An 11382-nucleotide genomic window follows, 5' to 3' on the forward strand; every position below is an offset into this window, starting at 1 on the left:
TGAAGCGGCTGGCCAGCGAGGCTCATTTTAGGATCTGCCGTTGCGGCTTCTGCCACTCCATCCCGGGTGTGTGGTGCCAGCCAGCTTGCCTGATTAGGAGAACACTGAAAATTAATGGGATCAAAGCAAACTGGGAAATCAGCCGCCCGGCCCCCACTTAATGATCCCGTTGTTCACACAGCACAGAAATACCGTCCTTACGGGGAGTGAGAGAGGCAACGGTAAAACCTTCTGGATGCTGTCAGAATGCCCCCATAATCTTTATGGGAGGACTGTTGACCCACCATCTGCCTCCAGGAACCTGGCAAATGAAGAGCTGCTGAGCTCTGGCTTCTCCTGGCATCTAACTGGGGGGTCAAAAGGGACCCTGCAGGGCCTCTCCAGGTTAATGACCATTTCTGGTACAAATTTGTCCAGGTGACATCCCCAAGGTCCTGGGACATCCCTCCCCCTCCATCCCCCGGATTCTGAACTCCCTTCCCCATCCTGTCCTTCACCTCCTGCTACTTTATTCCCTCCACACTCTGCGTAATTCAGCCGTGGGATGGGCTGCCTAAGGAGGTGGGGAGCTCCCCTTCAAAGGCAGTCCCCAAGCAGTGGCTGGACAGATCCTTCTCCTGGATGCTTGAGGCTGATCCTGCACTGAGCAGGGGGTGGGACTAGAGTCTGGCTGAGGCCTGTGGGATGTGTCCTGCCCTGCCGGGTGGTTGTTGCCAGGTAGCTCACCCCATGCATGCCAGTCAAGGAGCACACAAGGCTGCTTTCCTTCCAGCCCCCCCCCCCAGGCTGCCTGGGCATCAAAGGGAACAGAGCGGAAAATTCAAGCAAAGGCACATCACATTTGAATGGCCTTGCCCCCCCCCCAAACTCACCACCTTTGATGCGCTATCAATTAAGAGAAGTAATAATTACAAATGAAAAACGGCAGACCTTGGAGTGCTTAATGTGTTTCCATTAGATTAAGCAGTCATAGGAAATTTTAAAAAGTAAGACCTATATTTCGGATAATTAAAGCCCCTCGCCATCTGATTAGGATGAGCTGCAGCACCATGGGGAAGAACAACACCGGTGGGGTGTGGAAGCCAAACCCCTGCAGTTGGGCGCATTCATTGGATATTCCTCCTCGCAGGGGGATGAAACGATCTCTGCAGAAGTTAACAAAGATAATAAGCCCGGGTGGTTGAGAGCAGCAGGAGCAGGCAGGCGTGGGCATCGTCGGCAGCTCCCATTCGTCGTGTGCCGGGAAAAGGGCCAATGGGCAGGAATCCCCCTCCCCCCCTGCCAGCTGTGAATCGGGGCCAGAAGCAGAGCCCGCCAGTCCGCTCCTGCAGGCCAGCCTCTGAAGGTGCCCCCCCCGCCCGTGGGGGCAAGGGCAAAGCAGAGGGAGAGAGACTGTCGGATGGACGGACGGGGGGGGGCGGGGAGGCAGGTCAGCCGGGGCCCTGTGCTGCAGCCCCTGCAGGATTTTGGCCTTGCTGAGCCAGCCGAGGCTCTGCACTGGTGAGATCTGCTATGGATCAGCTGTGAGCCCCACTGATCCCTACGCCGGGCCAAAAATCGATCACAAGCCAGGGGAAGCCATGCAGGACGGCAGACAAATGGGCAGTTCGAGGGCCCAAGAGCCGTGCCTGCTGAGCCCCCCACTCGAAGCCCAGCTGAGAGGGGGGGAGAAGGGCCCAGCCAAGCAAATGGCGGGGGGAGAGCCAGCACCTCCTGGATTACAAGGCCCAGCACTGAGCCCCACTTGCTGCCCCTCTTCCATGGCTGGTCCCACCATCAGGACTGTGGGGCTGGCCTCTTGAAGACGGGTGGTGGCAGCACAGCGAGTGGAGCTCAGCTCCAGGCCTTGTCAGCAGGTGCAACGCCCATTCCTCCTGCGGCCATGGAAGACGGGTGGTGGGTCCAAGTGGGAAGGGGAGGCAGACTTGTGGTAGCCAAGACCCTGAACACTTCAATGACCCAGTGACTCATTTCAGGAGGACAGTCCGAGGACATTGTTCCCATGTGATGGGCTTCAGTTAGTTGTTGACTGATCCAAGTGCTGTTCAAGAGCAGGCTCTGGTTGGAGGATCCAGGCCACACAGAGAGGTGTGGTTTTGTTTTGTTTTTTTCTTTTTGCAAGTCTGCATGAAAAACGATCACTTGTGATCCTGATAGCAGTTCAGCCATTAACTCCCCAGGGATGTTCTGTCGGGCTTCTGGAAGAGCCACAATGGATCTGTTCAGCATGGACCCGGGCCATGGCCATGAGGGCCAAGAGTGAGGGGTTGCCCTGCTGTGTCCTGGGTCTCCCTGGAGCTGCCCTGCTGGGCTTGGTTTGCCCCAGGGCTCCTTGGACCCCCTGGTCTGGCTGCCTGGATAGGGAAGCAAGGCGTTCTGTAACTGAAGGACATCTACAAATGAAGCAACAACAGCGCAGGAGGGAGGGAGAGAGCGAGCCAAAGATGAATACATTAAGCAAAATTTGGCATTATTCACCCAAATGCTAATCTCTGGGTTTGGGCTGTTACTGTGGAAACACAAGCATATAAAAAGCCAACGAGTCATTAATTAAAGGAATTAAAAACTGATACAAAAGTGTGGAGGCACAAACGTGATAGGTTGCTCTCGTATTTAACCCACTCGGTCATTAGGAGCCTTGCATTTGACATTCTCCATTCCAAGTGGGGAGAGGCAGGGCAGGGTCTGTCTGCCTTGGCCAGGAAGGGAAAGCATTTGCTCGTCAACACTGGCTAGGAACTGCTGCAAATGAAACGCTTGGGTTGCCAGGTTCCCCCCCCCCCCCCAACACACACTTCCCGGCCAACAGCATAGACTGGGGGGGGGGGTGGAGGGTGGGGGGGGGGGTGGGATAGGGTTGCCAGATCCAGGTTGGAAAACTCCTGGAGATTTGGGGATGGAGCCTGGGCAGCAGAGGGGTCTCAGTGGGGGACAATGCTGCAAAGCTTACCTTCCCAAGCAGCCCTTTGCTCCAGGGGGACTTCTCTGTCGTCTGGAGAGCAGCTGTAGTTCCAGCGGCTGGCATGAAAACCTCTGGAATGGGAGGGTAGCCCTGCGGGTGAACGAGCACCGGAGGTCAGCGAGATCCAGCCACCAAGGGGATGGACAGGAAGCCCTGCAGCCAGCTCTGGGGACCCTAGGCCTTCCCTCCCAAAATCCAGATTCAAGAGCTTCCTTAAACATTTTTCACGCTTATTCTCAAAATCACTGAGATGAGATAACGCGGAACTTCTGGAGTTAATTTGCCGTCTCTTACCCTGGAAAGCCCACCGGTGGTTGTCGGAGTGGGCTGGGATGTGGCCGCACCGTCCAACGTCATCACACCCAAAATGGGGCAGGTGACTTCTGATGCCCAAGCAGGAAGGTCATCTCAGTGGAAATAAACAGGCCTGCTGCCCCTGGTCCGTTGCAGCAGTTGCATGTCTGATCTGGAAACCGGCTGCCAACAGGGTCCCCTCCAGTGCCCAGAACTAGGGGGCTGGCCAGAAGTACCCATGCTTCCGATGTGCAGAAATGTGGGGCTGGGCAACTGCTGGGATCCCGATCTGCTCAGGCATTGTGATTTCCAGGCCTCCGGCAGCCCCCCTGCTTCTGGGTTGAACGATTAAAGGGTTACACTTGGAAGGGGTCCAGGAGGCCGGGATGCAGAAGAGCCGAAGAGCCCCCCTCCCCCTCCCCATCTTCCATGGACTGGGCTGCTCCCTTCCCTCCGACTGCAGCCTGCAGCCTGCACATTCCGGTCGGTCCTTCAGCCTCCGCGTTGAGTGGCTGGGAGGAGATGACCTGACTTCCCCACAATGCAGTATTTATTGCACAAATAATCAGGAAGGCCAAGAGCTTAGTCTGGTTGCCAGCAGGATTAAAGGGAAGCTGAAATCAATCCAGAACCAATAACCAGCTTTGGGGACCTCAACGAATTAGCAAATGATGGAGTAATTAATAGGGCATTAATGATCGCCGAACTTTTTGGGGAAAGGGTGGGAAGTGCTAACCCTCTGGCGTGTCTAAATGGCCATTTCTGCAAACAAGACATCCTCCCATGATTCACGGGTATTTTGAAGAAAGCTTTCATGTCTTTATGAACAAGGACACATTTGCGCACCTTATGGGAGCGGGAGGGGGGAGACCTGCAAACACACACACTCATTGCAGCCCCCGCCCTGCCACAAATCTGGTTCGTCCTGAAGGTGCTGCTGGACTGTGGCTCTTTTCTCCTGCCGCAGACAGACTCACTCAGGCCCCCCACCTGATCTACGCACACACATTGTGCCACCAAATAACGCAAGTCCTTAGTCTGATTTATTCCCCTATCAGGATTGGGGGGCGTGAAATGCTCTGGATCTGACGGTGGCCTTTCCCCCTCCTCTGCCACCCCCGGAAAGCGGGCATCTCCGCTCCGGCCGCCAGAGAGAACCTGCATCTTTGCCCTGCGGGGACTGCCCAGGTCTCCCTCGCCTGTCTGCTCTGCTTAGCTGGACGCTGCCCGGCCCGGCAGTCGGTCGGGAAGGTGCCTGGCCTGGAGGCACAGGGGGAACCTCTGTGGCTGGCCTGTCTGGGAGTTCAAGGCCCACCAAAGAGCTGGTTCTGCAAACAGGCTGACGGTTTTCCCCGCTGCTTGCAGCTGCGCCCAGGAAGGGTGAGAAAGCAGGGCACCAGGTGAAAGCAAACTGCTTGTGCCCAGCCTGCAGGAGTGTGAAGGCAGCACTGCCTCCTGCCCGCCTTTTGCAGGGTGAGGGATCCGATAATGGGTGCTAAGCAAACACACAAATAACATGCACCGGGGCTGGCACGGAGCAGCCAGGTGTAAGAAAGGCAATTTGAAGAGCTCTGAGGAAATGCCGGCGTCGCATGAGGTTCAGGGCTCCTTGGGAGGCTGCCCCTGGCCTTGCCGGAAGGAGCTGCGGCTGGGCTTATGAAAGGGGCACCAATCCCCAGCGGGGAGAAACCACAGCATTGGTACAGCTCCAGAGTAGACCCAGCTGCAGGGCAAGCGGGGGGGGGGGAATGCCTCCCGGTGACAGCTGACTTTGGGTGGGCCTGTAGGCGAGAAATGGACCGAAATGGCATGCCATCTGCGTGGCCCCCGTGCCCTCCTTGCCGGCTTCCCATCCCGGCCAACCCTGCTTAGCTCCTGAGGTGTGGGGAGAGCGAGCTGGCTGGGGCCATGGAAGGCCTGTCAGGTGTCTCCTGGGACTCCCGTTTTGTTTCCCTTTCGGTGTCTGTCTGCCCACTACAAGTTTCTTCCCCGTCTCAAATGGCAGCCGATTCCCCTGCCAAGCCCAGCTGCTCAACGGCTTCCTCACCGTCTCCCAAACTCTTGGCCAAGGCAGTCCCGTTCCTTGAGTGGAAACGGCCCTCCTCTCTTGGTCGAAGGGGCAATGTCTCGGTGGTGAGCGAAAACCATCTTTCCATTTGTGCCACAATAATGGACTGGGGGAGGAAGGGAGTCTAGAGCGTGAGCAGACTCAGCCGGCAGCCACTGGGGCAGAGCTGCTGAGTCAGAAGGAACTGGATAATGCCCCAAAGGGTCTGCCGCCCCCTGTATGCACAGCGCACAGCTGGGCAATTAAAAAAGGCACGGCAGCGTCCCAAACCTTGCAGAGATGCAGCAGGCAGCCCCCTGTGGGGAGGGGTCCCTGGAGGTCATTGATGAAGCCATTAAAGGCTTTTTGTAAGGGGGGTTCTGCCGTCATCGCAGACGACCCCCACTCAAGCAGGCTGGATTCTGCCGCTCCCCTTTTCACCAGCCTCTGCTCTTTCCTGCAAGGTGAGATGGGAACGGGCAGGACGAAGGAAGCAGCAGTGACCGGGCTGGGTGCAGCTCAAGGCTGCCAGAGAGCCCTCCCTCCGGTCTCAGAGCTGCAGAAGGGTCGCACGGGAGCCCCTCCCATCAGCACTGACAACTCTGGCTCTGGCCCAGCGTCAGGAGAGCTTGCAATGGGCACCTGCTGAGGCTACTTGCGTGTCGTAGCCAAGAGTGGTGGACTCTAATTTGGGCAGCCAGGTAAACCCTCCCTCTCCTCCTCCACAGGCAGTCAGCAGGGGGACCTTGGGCCCATCACAGTTCTCTCAGAGCTCTCTCAACCTCCCCTCCTTCACAGGGTGTCTGTTGTGGGGAGAGGAAGGGAAGGCGACTGGAAGCCGCTTGGAGACTCCTTCGGGTAGTAAAAAGAGTGATACCGAAAATCTCCTCCTACTTCTCCTCTTTCCCACTTCTGCTTCGTCCCCAGAGTCACAGAAGGGCAGGGAAATGAGGAAAGTGGGGCTGGACAGGGGCTGGGGCAGTGGGTCAGGAGGAGACAGGCAGGTAGGCTGGCGGGTTCAAGTCGAGGCTCTCAGGGCCCCCTAAATCTCGGAACTGGCCTTGCCCGGTCCCTGCCATTTGCTAGCAAAGGGCTTGTCCGCTTGGCGGAACTGACATCTGCCTCTTTTTATGATGTCTGTTTACACTGGGAAATTTTCCAGGGAAGCTCTTTATTGAGAAAATAAAAACGCCCATTAGGAGAGGCTGGGGACCTGAGCAGACGTCTCTGCTTATTGTTTAGAGCTCACAGAACTTCCAGCTCTAATGGATGGCTCTCCTGCAGCCGCCGTGGGCATTTCCCGGCACCATCAGGGGGGTGCTCATTGCCCCTCTCCCTCTGCCAGGGGCCTAAAATGCTTCAGGGGGGGGGGCGGGGAGGCTGCCCCAGTGGGGCTGGCTGGGTGGGAGCTGCGGCCTCTTCACCGTCCTCCTCACGCCAAGGCCCACTCCAAACCCTTTTAGCGACTGCAAATGCCCTCATCCTGCCAGCCCATTTCACAGGGACAACCTGCAGAATGACCAGTCTAGCGCAGCTTGGCCTCGCCCTGGCCCAGGGCACACCCAGAGGCTGACCGGACATCCATTTCTGCAAACTGGGCTCAGCCCTGGGCAGGGTGGCCAGGAGAGCCACTGGCAGGGGCCACGTTCATGTGCGGAGCAGGCAGGCGGCCTCCTCCTGCTCCTCCTCCTCCTGCTCCTCCCCCTCCTCGGCACCCGGCTGCTTGCAGGGGAAGGGCGGCCTCGGCGTCAGCGGAAGGGAACCTTCTCCTGAACTTGCTCAGCTGCCACCCAAACACCAAAAGGGTCTTTTGGAGGGTCTCCGAATTGGGGGGGGGGGAGGAACGGTTGAAAGAAGAGATTAAAGGCTCAGCAGACGAAGATGAACATGGAATATTTTAGCTAACAGAAAGGGATTTTTTTTTTTGGTCCATAGACGGACGATGAAAGGGAGACAGCGAGGAATTATTAGGACAGGAGATAAGGAAACAGTGGAGATAGGAAATAATTATTTTGTATCTGTCTTTATAAATGAAAATGAAGGGCATTAACTTAAATAGGATTTAGATATTTTTCAGGGACAGGAGGGAATGAATTAGGGAGCATTTTGATAAGGCAGGAAAACGGTTATTAAAAGGTTGGGGGGCCTTTGAAATGAACAAGGCACCCAAGAGCCGAGGGAGCCTTTGGGGGAAGTGTTATTACAAGCCGCTTGATGGCTTTGGGTTGTGGGCGCTTCCCAAACATGTGTGCGGGGGACAACCGACTGGGGGGCGCAGAAGGTGGAGGAGAACCAGGCCACGCCGCACCTGGGCGGAGGAACGCCAGTCCCACGTCAAAACGCGAGAGAAGGTGGCCGCCCATCAATCCCAAGCCGCGGAGGGAAAGAGAGGCCGGGCCTGGCCCCCGCCCAGGGAGGAAAGTGTGAGTGCCTCCTTTCCCGTCTCTCCCACGTCTACCCAGAGCCACTTACAGAAGACGGAGGAGAGGCCTGCGGGCACGAGGGAGACCACGGAAGAGTGTGAAGGGCCAGGCGGGCCCGGCCTGATCTCATCACATCTTGGAAACGAAGCTGGGTCAGCTTCACACTCAGGGTTGCCAACTTCAGTCCGGGAAAGCCCTGGAGATTTGGGGAGTGAATCGAGGGAAGGGTGGGGTCTTGGCAGAACAGAGTGCCACTGAGTCATCCTCCGAAGTAGCCGTTTCCTCCGAGGGAGCTGATGCCTTGTCTGGAGATCAGTTGTCATTCCAGGAGATCTCCAGGTTCCACCTGGAGGCTGACAACCTGCTTAGTATTTGGATGCGAGACCACCGAGGAAATCCACTACAGGGTCTTCTGCATCACTTGGCTCCGGTTGACCCGTGGCAGTTTCCTGGCGCCCACCTCCCTCTGCACGAGGCCAAGCCCCTTCTCTTTCAAGCCCATTTTAGCGACGCCCTCCTCCGCCACGCTCCACCCCAGGAGCTCAGTTCACCCGCACGGAGCCCTCCACAGGTGCCACCTGGCAAATGGGTCATATTGCCAGGGCCCCTTCAGGCACGGTCCCTGCCATGGCTCGAGGAGGACTTCCTCAGAAAGGGCCCAAGAGAAATGCTCCAGGGGGGGGACCATTAGGAGGGATTAGAACGGAACAATTCGAGGGAACAGAATTCTGTTCTCTTAAATGCTGCTTGTCAGTCTCGCCTGGCTTTCACACCAATGTCTTCTACATTTGTAATCCACTTTCTGCCTTGCAGATGGTATAATCCTGCTCCAGACTGCTGTTTGCCTGATTCCCTGACTCTGTCGCCCCCGCCCAGCCCACTGGATGCTTCACGTCGTCTGATGGGTCTGTTTTCATGCCCTGAGTCTAAGTGAGGACGATGCGTTATAAATAAAGCCAATCGATACATTGGCTTTGTTCTGTTTTCATTGTGAGCTGCCCCCAAGAAGGCCGGAGAGGCAGCATGAAAATGTCCTGAATCCATCAATATAATCCAGATTGTTGCCGGTGAATACGTTTCCAGACGTGGGCTTGGTGGGGAGGGAACTGTGGCCGCCAGGGGGCTGGCGCTTGTGGCCACCCCCTTACTTCCGGGGTCCCTGCCAGGGATGGGGGGCACATGGGGGTCCCTCTAAAGGGGGCATTCCTTCCCCGGAGTCTCCATCCCCTTCAGTTCTACAGGAGGCAAGGGCCACGCCTGGCTGCCCCTACCCTGCTCTGAGGGCTGAAACCAGGAAAGGCACACCGTAGCCACCTTCACACTCACACTCACACTCACAAACTGTGCTCCCCTTCGAGTTGCCAACCTCCCCTGGAGGAAAGGGCTCCTTTGGAAGGTGGATCCTACGGCCCCGTGCTCCACTGAGGTCCCTTCCTGCTCCAAATCCATCCCCAAAGCCTCCAGGTGTTCCCCAACCCACAGCTGGCAACCTTGTTGTGGAGCAGAGACTTATATTCTTTCTCTTGGTGGTGACTGGCCTTCTCTCTCTGTCCAATTGCTCCCCAGTCCAATCACAAGGCTCACAAAGTGACTGGAAATCACAGACCTTGAGGGGAAATCCCAGCCAGGGCCCAAGCTCCACACTCCACATCTCCAGAGGTTTCCCAGCCTGGGATTGGCAACCCTGCCAGGCCTGGAAGCCCCAACCTGGCAGCCACACAAATAGGGCCCTTTCTGGGGCCTCCTTTGGGGCCACTCTGGCAGCTGCCCCTCCCTTGCCGGGAAAGGAGGCCGCCTGGGAAGGAGGGCTTGCCCGCTCCCCTCGGAAAGGGCCCGGATGGGAGGGCAGAAGCCAGCCTCAAGAAGCCTCTTCAGAGACCGCTGAGCCCCCCCCCCTGCCAGCCGCCTTTTCAAGAGCCTAATCCCTGCTTAGTACCTGTTTGTGTGCCGTCGCCCTGGCTAAGCGCTTGGCGTTTGTCTCCACGTGGAGAGCAGGAGGCTGTCTTGGGGTAATCCTCCACTTAATGCGCAGACAGGCAATGGGAGACACACTCCAGATGGCTGGATTCTTGTCCGGAGGCACCGCAGAGACCAGCAAGCTATTTGGGGCAGATGCTTTCGTGGGCCCCACGCCCCCCCCTCCATGGCTGCTGCCTTCCCGGTGATGGGATCAGCCCCTGGATGGGCAGACTGCGGCAGTCAACCTCTGGATCCCAGAGCAGAAGGCCTCGGCCTCTCCCTCTTCCAAAGGAACTGGTCGGCCACTGTGTGAGGCAGGAGGCTGGACTGGTCTGACCCAGCAGGGCCCTTCCTATGTCCTTATGCTCTTCCGTTCTCTGCTGTGGCCGTGCTGCCTCTGGAACCGTTTCCCGCTTGGGGGATTGGGGAGGGTGTCACTCCACAGCTGTGCAAGGCGCTGTGACCCAAGCACTCTTCTGTGATGTTCACCGTGTAGACATGCCCTTGGCTGCAGATAAAGGATTTAAGAGGCTGAAGGCTCAGGGGACCAAAGTAAGCTACCGGTAATTGTAGAAATCCTACACCGTCTTCATCCTTTTCCTGCTAACAGGATTACTGAACGCAGGCACAACACGAACCACGGCAGGCGGCTCGGAAAGCAGCCACAGCTCTGGTCCAGGCCGTGACAAGCCCCGAGAGGCACGGAGTCCCGGGTGTGGGGGCTCTCAGCCCTGGAGCCTGCCCTGGGGAGGGTGCCCCTACCCGCCAGATGGTGCTTCTAGTCACAGTATGATTGTCTCATGTCACCCAAAGGAAGGGATGCCATTTGAAAGACCATCTTTAGGGTGTCCCAGGCTGCACTCGCAGGTGTGGGATGCCAGGCAATTACTCGACACAAACTCAACCGTCAGTGAAACTTAAACTGGATTTCATTATAAAAATTTAAAAACTGAACACCCTACATGGAACATTTGCTGCTTTTCATGCAGCTTGGTTCTTTTTCTTTCTTTCCCTGCATCTAACCACTTGCTACAGAAGGAAGCTCCATACATGCAGGATGCAGGAACGGGTGTCTCCACAAGTACGGAGAAGAGAGATCTGTCCCAGTCGCCTGGCTGCGCTTCTCAAACAAGGAAAACCACGAGTGGAGTGAAGCCCTTTTGAAGGAGACCAGACCCAGCTGGCCGGATTAGAAGCTGCCGCTCTTAACCACAACATCATACAATGATTACCATAATGCCGCCAGCCACAGAGAGCAGGTCACTCAGGCTAACCTGGAAGATGGTCCCTGCCTCTGGCCACCTGAATCCACTCCTTGGTAGCACTGAGACTAGACTCCTGCATTTCATCTACACAGGCCCCCCCCCCCCTCAAGGTCGGCTTGGAACGCTGCAGGTCACTTCCTTTCTGCAGTCCCCCAGTTGTCCGATTTCCTTCATGCATCTGCCTAATCTTTTGTTAAGGCAGGGGCCACCGTTGGGTTCTCCTGGAACGACCTCCAGGTTGGAAAATGCAAGATCTGCAGTGTGCATGCTTTAGCAGGATAAAGAGAATATCCTGCAGGGGGCATCGGTGGAGATGTATACTTAGCATTATTGGGTCAAGAACTTCCTGCTTTGTGCCTCTTTTGCATATTTAAACTCTACCAATGCTCAGACTAGAGATCAGTTCCCCTGGAGAAAACAGCAGCTGCAGAG

The 11382-nt window shown here is 56.8% G+C and overlaps 1 long non-coding RNA gene across 1 annotated transcript; it reads right to left on the reverse strand.

Moving 5' to 3' along the window:
* Window positions 1-603: 603 nt before the first annotated feature.
* Window positions 604-4081, reverse strand: LOC143821849 (uncharacterized). Its single transcript, XR_013225936.1, has 3 exons — window positions 3257-4081; window positions 2951-3052; window positions 604-2354 (listed from the first exon to the last, which is right to left on the reverse strand). It is a non-coding gene; the product is annotated as an uncharacterized LOC143821849 (long non-coding RNA).
* Between the last annotated feature and the right edge of the window lie 7301 nt (window positions 4082-11382).

Source organism: Paroedura picta, chromosome 12 (assembly GCF_049243985.1).
Source record: "Paroedura picta isolate Pp20150507F chromosome 12, Ppicta_v3.0, whole genome shotgun sequence".
NCBI lineage: Eukaryota > Metazoa > Chordata > Lepidosauria > Squamata > Gekkonidae > Paroedura > Paroedura picta.